Source organism: Pyxicephalus adspersus, chromosome 2, assembly GCF_032062135.1.
Source record: "Pyxicephalus adspersus chromosome 2, UCB_Pads_2.0, whole genome shotgun sequence".
Classification (NCBI taxonomy): Eukaryota; Metazoa; Chordata; class Amphibia; order Anura; family Pyxicephalidae; genus Pyxicephalus; species Pyxicephalus adspersus.
Window position 1 is genome coordinate 81,750,009 of NC_092859.1, and position 10,519 is coordinate 81,760,527.

Sequence of the window (10,519 nt, forward strand, 5' to 3'; positions counted from 1 at the left end):
ACTAAACTTAGTGCATTTCAATTTCTTGCATTTGGGCTAAAAAAATTCTCTAGATCTTTCTTAAGGCACAATGTATGATAGGCATTTCTATGTAATAATTAACGCTTAATTCAGTTGCAAATTAATGAGGAATGTAATGGCAATAAATGTGTATTTGTCCAGTTTTTATTGTTATATGTCGCATGTTCCCTTCTTCACTTTAACTGCAGAATTCTCAGTGAAAAGATAGAATAAGAGGTCCTTAGAGACTTTCTCCTGGCTATGCTCTGTACCTATGTTGCAGTGATACTGGTGGTCTGTTTGCTTTTAAGTGACAGAATTGCTTGTCCCCACTGAAAATGTGTGAGATGATTTTGTGAGGTGATTTTTCACAAGCAAAAGCTGGCTGGCAGGGCCCTATGATTAAACCGCCTTATGGTAATATGTCAGGACTGGGCTTTATATTAGTTATCTGCAAGAACACTAATACAAGAATTGTATATTCAAAAGAGGACCTATGAAAACTTGCAATTCATTTTCACAAAATATTTGAGAAAGAACATTTTTGGACATTTTACAAAAATACATTTCCACATTTGATTCATCACTTCTACTTTGGTGCATCAGATCCAGTAAATTTTGAGAATTATTAATAATAGGAAATTTTTAACAAGATTTAAACCCCAATATTGTTCTATAAACATTTTAATTTCCTTTATCTAAATCTGTAAGGAAAATAGCCATTACAATAATAAATGCCAGCGTGTTCAAATTCTCTGTAAGACCATAAGGCCCGGCCAAGCAACAGTACTTGCCAGACCCCCAATCTAACGCTGCACTCCTTACCTATAGCAAGCACCCACTCAGCCTTGGATGGCTGGCTGTGTTTCCCAGCACTCGATTTCCCTAAAGGGATGGTGTCTGGGAACGGGCTGGCAGAGGACCAGGAGCACACAGATAAAGCACTAGCAAGATTCCAACAGAAACAAGTCCAGAATACAGAGCAGGTATACAGGTAATCAGTCTAGCAGACAAGGTACACAAGAACAAGACACAAGAAAAGTCGAGGTCACAGGCAACATGTCAGTCTAGGCAGCATAGATTCACAGGGTCAAAAACAGGCAACGGTCAGCACCAGTAAATCACACAAATACACACCAGCAGCAAGTCAGCCTAGCTTAACGCTACAACAGGCACTGGTGAATGGGAGCAGAGAAGCTATAAAGCGCTGGCAGCCATTGGCAGATTAGTTTTGTTTGATGAATGATTGTTATCCTCTGCATTCATAAAATTAAATTGTGGAACAATGGTGACTTTATGATTGCATGCAAAAAGGGATATAGCAGAGCCCCCAAGTGCACCTGTATGTAGTAGAAAGTGATTATGTGGTGGTAAGTGAAATGGTGCTCCTCACTGCAAAACTGCAGGGGTCTCGGAAGCATGAGAGCCACTTTCAGTATCCAATTTTTGCAAATGAATTACACTAAAATGACACTAATTGAAAACTGAAAGCGCTGCATTACCTTAGCAGAAAGTTGGGGTTTGCTTTAAATTTCAACACTTTCTACTACTTCAATTATCTTGATGAAAATCAATCTGCTAGCATTTGTTTACTTAGAGCATCTGGAACTATGTCAGTAATTATCCAAAGCTATATTCATTTACAATACAAATTCAACATGTCTTGAAAATTGCCTAGCCTATTTAGTCATGTCTCTAGATACACACTTTATCCAAAGAAAGTAAACAGCTTTATAAACATGTTTTACTTGCTAATCATTCTTATGCCTTGTTATTTAATTGATGCTTCATTTCAGAATAATACTAGAAGTTTAAGGTCATTAATTTAATTGTAAAGAGCAAAGAATAATCTTTAGGTATTCTGTGTCAGTCTAATTCATTTGTTTTTATATAGGCTCTTCAAAATAATTAATTTAAGATGCGGCATGGGGACTATTAACCATTTGAAGTTGTTAATGACATTTCATAGATAATGCAAATACATAATGATTTGGTATGGTTCCCTTTACTCATGGGACAGTGACAGCAAATACAGAATTGTGATATACAGCATTAGTCATTAATACTACATACATGGTTCTAATTATGCTTAACCTTTAAGCACAACTATAAATTTTAGGCAAATCACATAGTTGTACTATGTGCGGTATTTAAAAGGATGTTTAGTAATCTTTATTTTAGCATTGGTAGGGCATTGTTATATATATGACAATAAACTTTGTAAAGGCCTGTGTAATATAGGCCAGTGCTTTATAAATACTGTGTTTTATTAATATTAATAATAATAATAATAATAATAATAATATATGTATATATGTAAAAAATTGTTTGCTGTGCTGTGTTCTTTTTATTTTTTGTGTCCACATCTTCTTCTCCATAGGCAAGCAGAGCTTGAATCCATCAAAAGCATAAAAAGCACAATCATTTTCAGATTTTTAGGAAGAATAAGGATCCATAAAACAATGTCATGCTTTAATGCTATTATGACCTTTAATTGCTAGATATTTGTCCTGTGCACACCCCAGCCAGGATATTGCAACGGAGTTAGTTTACAGTCTCCAATGCCCCTGTTGCAGTAAGACACAGCATGCACAACTGAGGGTCTGCTTCTGAGTTTCTTTCATTTTTTACTAGCCAACTAGAGATTAACCCTACCCAGCTTCAGGCTACCAACAGTGCACAAAAGAATCAGTAAAACTGTAGCCAGTGAACAGGTCAGGCAGTGTTTTGTGGGAATTGCATAGACCCCAAAAAAGTATTTATATTTGCTCACAGCCAATCTGATAATACAGTCAACAAAGTCAGCAAAGGGCCCCTGTGCAAAACCAACATCAATACATCATTGTGTGACAAATGAAAGCTAAACAGAAGTTAGCCCAGAGTCCCCTCACCAACCTGGCCGACATCTCACCTATGATAGTCTGTCTTCTCCAGTCTAGGGGAGTTTTATTAAACCAGGTCCAATATGTCTGCCCCTTTCACTAAGTCTGGGAGACCAGGCTACAGGTTTGTACACTGTACAGAACCAGCTTAATAAGAAGGGAAATGAATTACTAAAGCAAAACCACAAGATATCACTTCTTGGTGGTGCAATTCTTGATCCATAATACTCATATATAGGTTTACCTCTCTCCTAGTTTTTCATACATATCAACCCCTAGGGAATATATATAGACAAACAGAGAGGAGAAAGCAGGGGTTTGTTTTGAGCAAGACTTGTATTTAGTGGATAGTTTAGATTGGTGTTCACATGTAATAAAAATAAAGAGCAATATACAGACTAATATAAATATGTGGTCTATTCATCCTGAAAGTCAAATGTTAGGGTGATGGACCTGCCTATAATCAAACAAATAAATGGCCCACCCCCTCAATACATGGTAGGATAATGGACATCAAACAACTAAACAAAGTAAAGACCAAACAACGTAACAAAGACGAGTGTCCAAAGAAGAAGGCTTAATCCACCAGGCGTGGCATGAACAGAATCAAAGATCTGGGTTGGGCTTAAACAGTGCAGTGCAGCCTTCTTCATTGGACACTCCTATCCTTGGCTTTATAGATCCTTATCTGACCTACTCATCTGGCTCCTTAACACCAGAACAATTTGAGAACATCAATACAATGCATGTACTGTGTGTCTCAACTTTCCCTGAGGAAGCCTTCTGGGCTGAAACAATCATTGTTCTTCTTCCTCAACATAACCCATTTTTTCTGTTGGGATAGGACTGACAGACATTTATTGACAGTTTTGATGTTTAATGTTGAGTCCATTATCCCACTGGATAAAGTGGGTGGACAATTTTTATATATTCTATAGGAGAATCTATGTTTTGTTGTTTGGTGTCGGTTACCCTACCATGTATTGAAGAGTGGATTATTTAATTTATTAGCTTTTAAAAAGGTCTACCATCCGGACAACATATTTATTTTCTTCTGGAATTTTCTGTTGTTCAGGATTGCAGGGTTGGATCCTGGATGGAATGTACAGTTCCCCTATAAATGGATGCTGGTCCCTTTAAACTGGTGTGTTGGGAAAGGAGTCCGGGATTATTTTCAAGTTAGGCAACTATGTTGTTGTAATACAAGTTGTCACGGGACCGGACTCCAGACTGAAGGCGAAGGGTTGAGTGGGCCTCTTCAGTCCATCTGGGTACACACCAAGTGGTGCACCTGCCCAGCTGGAAGGTGGGAATCCCATAAGGGCTCAGAAGTGCAAGAGGGAGAGGAAGTAGAATTGCAGGAAGTAGCCTGCAAACAAGCTTGGGGGAATCAAGCTAAGAAGTGGTTTTGCTGTTACATGGGAAGCTGATGATGCTGACTGATTTCATTGATTTATGGACTGTGGAAACCGCAGGCTGGGGATTGGAACCTCACAAGAGACTTTTAGTGGACTCATCCTTATCGTGGGGACGTTCTGATAGACCATGGACAATCACATCACTAGGCTAAAGTAAGCCATTTTCTGTTCTGTATATACCCACTGAGTTGCTGAAAAGTAGCTGTTTTTTTAGGTATCCCAATAAGGACTTGTGTTTGTTACACCCTTTTGGTGGAAAGCGTGCCGACTGCGGTCTGAGCTAATCCCCAAACTTTACACTGTTTATTTTTATTACCATGTGAACACTAACCTAAACAACTCTTGACCAATGTAATCTTGAAAATATAATCATATAAATAAAACTCACACCTCTATCTATATAAGGCAACTACTCTTCTATAATGAAGCTTATGAGTAGTTCTATAATAAAAATGTAGATAATATCTATCTTTAGATCAGATACCGTAAATAAGTTCACATGGCCATCTGATATAAAATAGCTGGCATACAGATGGCTCCGACACCTATTCCATTAGTAGAGCTTCGAGTTTTGCTGCCATCTTTAGGTTAAGGTGTCATAAAAAAAGTAATCTAAGCTTATATTATATACAATAAAAGAGCCTTCTTTTATATCTGGCATATGTACAATAAGAGGGGGATGCTGGTGCTCAGGGAATACTGAAGATGATTTAAGAGATAATCAAGCTCTTTTTACAAGCTCTGCAAAAAAAATGGCATGCCATGGTACATTGATCTGCTGCGAGATAGATTTTATGTTTTTACCTACGTTTATAAATACTGTATAATATTAATGCAATTTTTATCATTGGAAACAATCCTTCACAATCATTTCAATCGACAGAGAGTGACAGATGAATGAACGAGCAATGTACACACAGCACCTGTTCTGTTCTATGGAGAGGGTAGGAGGGATGATAGGTGAGTGGCTCCCCTTCTGTGCTTTCCTTACTTGACGTTATAGCGGTCATTCCCCATTGGTTGTTCATATACTTCCTGGTTGATCCATGTATTACATCTGGTGACCTAACATGTCAGATTCTCGCCTGAAACAAGCACAAGTGTTCGCCTCGGGCGACAATGAACTGACATTCGTACATAGCCTTAGGTAACCATAGTTAGCAAATACGAACAATTAAATCAACTTCTAAACTTTTATTGTAAACAAATTAGAGATGTGAAACTGTGGGAAAGAAGTTACTTGTTATTTATTAGCTGTCACCCTCACCAAGGATTAGAATGCAAATATATAAGTATTAATATATCTAAATGCTGATCTAAATGCATAACTGCCTAAAAACAGATAATAAGAGGGTGGAGCTTGTAAGATTGCAGCATTGGCGCACTCCTCCAAGAAAATCTAAATAGCATAATTTACTGATATTATCTCTGTCCTGCAGTTTTTTGATGACAGGACTTTTGTTTTTAATTAGAATCACATTCAGTGTTTTCACTTTATGTACAATTAGAATAATTGTGTGGTGTAAAAAGAAGATTCAAGAGAAGACAACTTGAAAAAATTGCATTTAAACAAGAAACATGACATGCAAATGTAATTAAGCAAGGGCAATCAGCTATTTACAGTAAATGCCCTTTAAAAAAGATTTTGAAACAATGGTAAAAGTTTATTTAGTATCTCAGCATGGGGTGTAGTCAAAGGAAAAAAAATAATTGCTATCTCTTGTTATTTATTATTCATTTCATGTATTTTAACTGTGAATGCATAATACTGCTAGGCATACTGTGCGTGTTATCTTTAGGGAAACTGGGGTGATACAAGGAACTGATAATGTTCTGACAGAAAACATTCAGAGATTTTAAATGTGCTATTGTTTAAAGGCTACTAATAAAGGGGGTGTTTATTATATTATAGATAAATACTTTTTGAGCATTTTTAGCATTTTGTGCCATATTTGCTGTTTGTGTTTTGCTCTGATGGCTGACAAACCTAATTGAATTTGCCCATGCTATCAAAAACCACTGGTATGTTATTTATACACAAGTTAAAAAATGATGTGGTAATAATACATTCACAAAGATAATAGGCATAATATTGTTCTGATTAGGTTTGCTAGAATAATGCTATGTTACAGCAGAAAACACGCAAATACAGGTAGTCCCCGGGATAAGGACATCCAACAATCAGACACCTCCTAGATACGAACAGGGCTTCCCTGCTCTCTTGTGTGCAGGACGGAGGCTTAGAGGGGGCGGTTTGCATGACTTGCAGAGAAAATATTATGCTAAACACAGTTGTGAGTGATCTTAGGGGGGTGAGCTCTTTCTGCAGCCTCTTGTAATTATTTAATGGTCAAGGCAAACTCTGCTGTTGTCTCTTTTTGCATTTCAAAGCACAGCTTATGCCAGAAGATAATGAATGTCTAGGCTCCATAAAGATTTTTTTTTTGCTTTGTTTGTGTTTAACTCACAGTGATTTTATACAGTAACTGACACCATGTTGCCTAATAATATGTTGAGACAAACATCTTTCCTAATTGCATTTATTAAAATAATGTACCTGTTCTGACTTACATACAAATTCAACTTAAGCACAAACCCACAGTCCCTATCTTGTACGTAACCTTGGGACTACCTGTATACATATGGTTGCAAACCAAAAATACTTCCAGGCACATAGCAAACTGCAAATAGAAAACCATACCACAGTTTAACATATTTGCATGAGTGGCCCTTGTATTTGTATTTCCAGTGCAGTTCTTTCTCCAGAGGAAAAGCAAACAGATCAATTCCAGAAAATGCACTATTACCCAACAACCACATGCAAACATGTATACAAAATGGTTTCTAACAGCTTTCAGACAGTTAAATGGGAACAGTTGGGAGCATGGTTGAAAATGCAGTGCAGCATTGCGGCGATCAAGACAGAATGGGGGCACAAAGCATCCTGGGATTCCTATGTCACGCATCCTGGGAGGCTCTTGGCTGCTACTGCACTGCATGCCCTGATCTTGGTTTATCAATGGACAAAAATGCCATTCCTAAGCTTGAGCAGTGAAATCGGTGACGTAGGAAGAACCCAAAAGAAGAGAGAAGATGTTGGAAGACAGATACCGAGATGACGCGGGACTCGGTAGAAGAAACCTCCCAAGGAATAGACTGACTTGTGGGATTAAAGGTAAGTGTGTTTTTTTATGTTGGGTTTAGTTCTGCTAGTTTCTGCTAGATCGGGTGACGTAAACAGAAGCCAGAAGATGAAGGAAGAAGATGCCGCATCTGGCGATTTCTCTGTGTTGAGGTGAGGAATTAATCCAGAACTGCGCGGGACTGAATTGAAGCCAACTGTGGAGGGATCGAGGACTCTGTAGAAGTAAAAGTAGGTGTTTTTTCTTTATTCTAATGACAGTTCTTGTTTAAGCTGCACTGTGCAGCAAATTCATGTATTGTACACAAAATGATGAAAATATGTAGCAAAAGCATTTTTTTGGTATGATTGCGAGTATAATACTACATTGCCTTCATTGCCCAAAGAGAACATAATTATTGGGAAATAAAATACAGTTTGAAGGTAACAAAAATATAACTCTTTGTTGTCACAAATAAAAACAACAAATGTACAATGTGAAACTGAATATATTAAAAAGTGGCTTAGAGGAAAACAATTAAATTTTAATGGAATGTTTTGATGGTCTCTTGCTTTGAAATATTTGCTTTACATAATGTGGGATCTGCCCTTTCTAGGTCAAGCTTATATGTATGTCTTAAAAATGTTTCTAAAAGTGCCAGTAATAGTAAAAACATGAATATTAATGTAAAATATTGTCAACAGCAATCTCCCAAGTTTTTCACTTTTTTCATAATTAGACTTATGTGTAAATACCTAAAAGAAGATGTACCTGCAGGCCTATAAAATTCCTTCCTATATATATATATATATATATATATATATATATATATATATATATCTTATATATTCCTTCTTTTGACCTTGTAATAAGCATTGGAAGCATCAAAAAGATAGATTGTCTAGTTGCCATCAGTAGCACATTCAGTTCTTTAGTTTTATATATTACCTTTATGAGGTTGTCACCTAATCTTGCAAAGTGTATTTTTTATTTGGGCATACCCTGCCTCCCTCCTGTAACTTGAAAAAATGCTGTTAAGATATTTTACAAATTAAGCTCCCTTAAACTGACAAATACACGTTTTTCCTCTGTTTTTACATTTAATATATTTTCTTCTAATATGAGTTAGGAGTTAAATGAATAAAATGTTATAACTCTGCTAGATTATATTACAATACCTTCCTCCGCCTTTCTCAGCTCAAAAATCTAATAAACCAAGTAGAATTAATGTAACGTTGACATGTTTTATTTCGGTAATTGAGTTTTAGAATCTTTAAGATCTCAATGTGTCTCTTTTGGTCCCTATTATTCATCCTTTGTAAAATGTAAACTATTTACTAAAAATGCATTTTCTTTGACTTACTGATTGCATTGTACTCAACACAAACCTTATACATAAAAATGCAATACTACCAAATTCTTTTATCTGTACACTTTATAGCCATTCCTTGTATAGTATTGTGGCCAAACAGCCTGAAATCTCAATAACTCAAAAAACATTTTATTTTCCTATTGCCCTCTAGTGGGCATATTAAATATTGCATTTTAAAGAACATTCATTGTTCTGCTCCACATTCTGGTAATCCTTCCATCAAAAATATTAAATCTGGATATTCAGTAATGAAAATACTGCACGTAAATCTTTTAAAATGTACTCATTACCTTTTCTGTAGCTACAAGGACAGAATAAAAATAAATATTATCTGTATTACACAAAGCTTACGAAGAGACCTACTTTAGGTATATTTAACAGCATTGATATGGCTTGTCTTGTCCTAGCAGTTTGAAGAATACTCAGGCTGCAGTAAGCAAGTGCCAGAGCATTTGTTGTTTTCAGATGCTCCCGGCACAAACTAAACTGAACTTTGGTATACATTTGTTTTAAATAATTCAGTTTATTAAGCCTCTAGCATTTGGGAAGGTGGAATTAAAAATGGGAACATCACAATAGATTGTAAGAAAGATTAAATGATATTGTTAAAATTAAACACCAGTGCAGGTTTTAGCTGTTTACTTGCTTCTCATATCTCCATAGAAATATTTCAGCCTTATCTCTGCATACATCGTATACACAGACCACCTCCCTGTTATCACAAAAAAACAATTTAAATACTATATAACTTTAAATATCAAAGGTTCTTATAAAATCTATAGAGCAGCCTGCATGGGGTCATCGGTATGTTACACAGAGTGCAAAGGTCAGTATTATGTGATACAGAGTGCAGATGTCAGTCATATGTAACAAAGAATGCAGAGGTCAGTAGAATGTAAGACCGAGTGCATTGGTCAAACATATGTAACACAGAGTGCACAGGTCAGACGTAAGTAACACACAGTGCAGAGTGCAGTGATATGTAATACACAGTGCAGGGGTCAGTAGTATGTAACACATTGTGTAGAGGTCAGTAGAATGTAAGACTGAGTGCAGAGGTCAGACGTATGTAACACAGTGCAGAGGTCAGATGTATGTAACACAAAATGCATAGGTCAGTAGAATGTAAGACCGAGTGCAGAGGTCAGATGTATGTAACACAGAGTGTAGAGGTCAGACGTATGTAACACAGAGTGTAGAGGTCAGACGTATGTAACACAGAGTGCAGAGGTCAGACGTATGTAACAGAGAGTGCAGAGGTCAGACGTAAGTAACACACAGTGCAGAGTGCAGTGATATGTAATACAAAGTGCAGGGGTCAGTAGTATGTAACACATTGTTTAGAGGTTAGTAGAATGTAAGACTGAGTGCAGAGGTCAGACGTATGTAACACAGTGCAGAGGTCAGACGTATGTAACACAAAATGCAGAGGTCAGTAGAATGTAAGACCGATTGCAGAGGTCAGACATATGTAACACAGAGCGCAGAGGTCAGATGTAAGTAACACACAGTACAGAGTGCAGTGATATGTAATACAAAGTGCAGGGGTCAGTAGTATGTAACACATTGTTTAGAGGTTAGTAGAATGTAAGACTGAGTGCAGAGGTCAGACGTATGTAACACAGTGCAGAGGTCAGACGTATGTAACACAAAATGCAGAGGTCAGTAGAATGTAAGACCGATTGCAGAGGTCAGACATATGTAACACAGAGCGCAGAGGTCAGA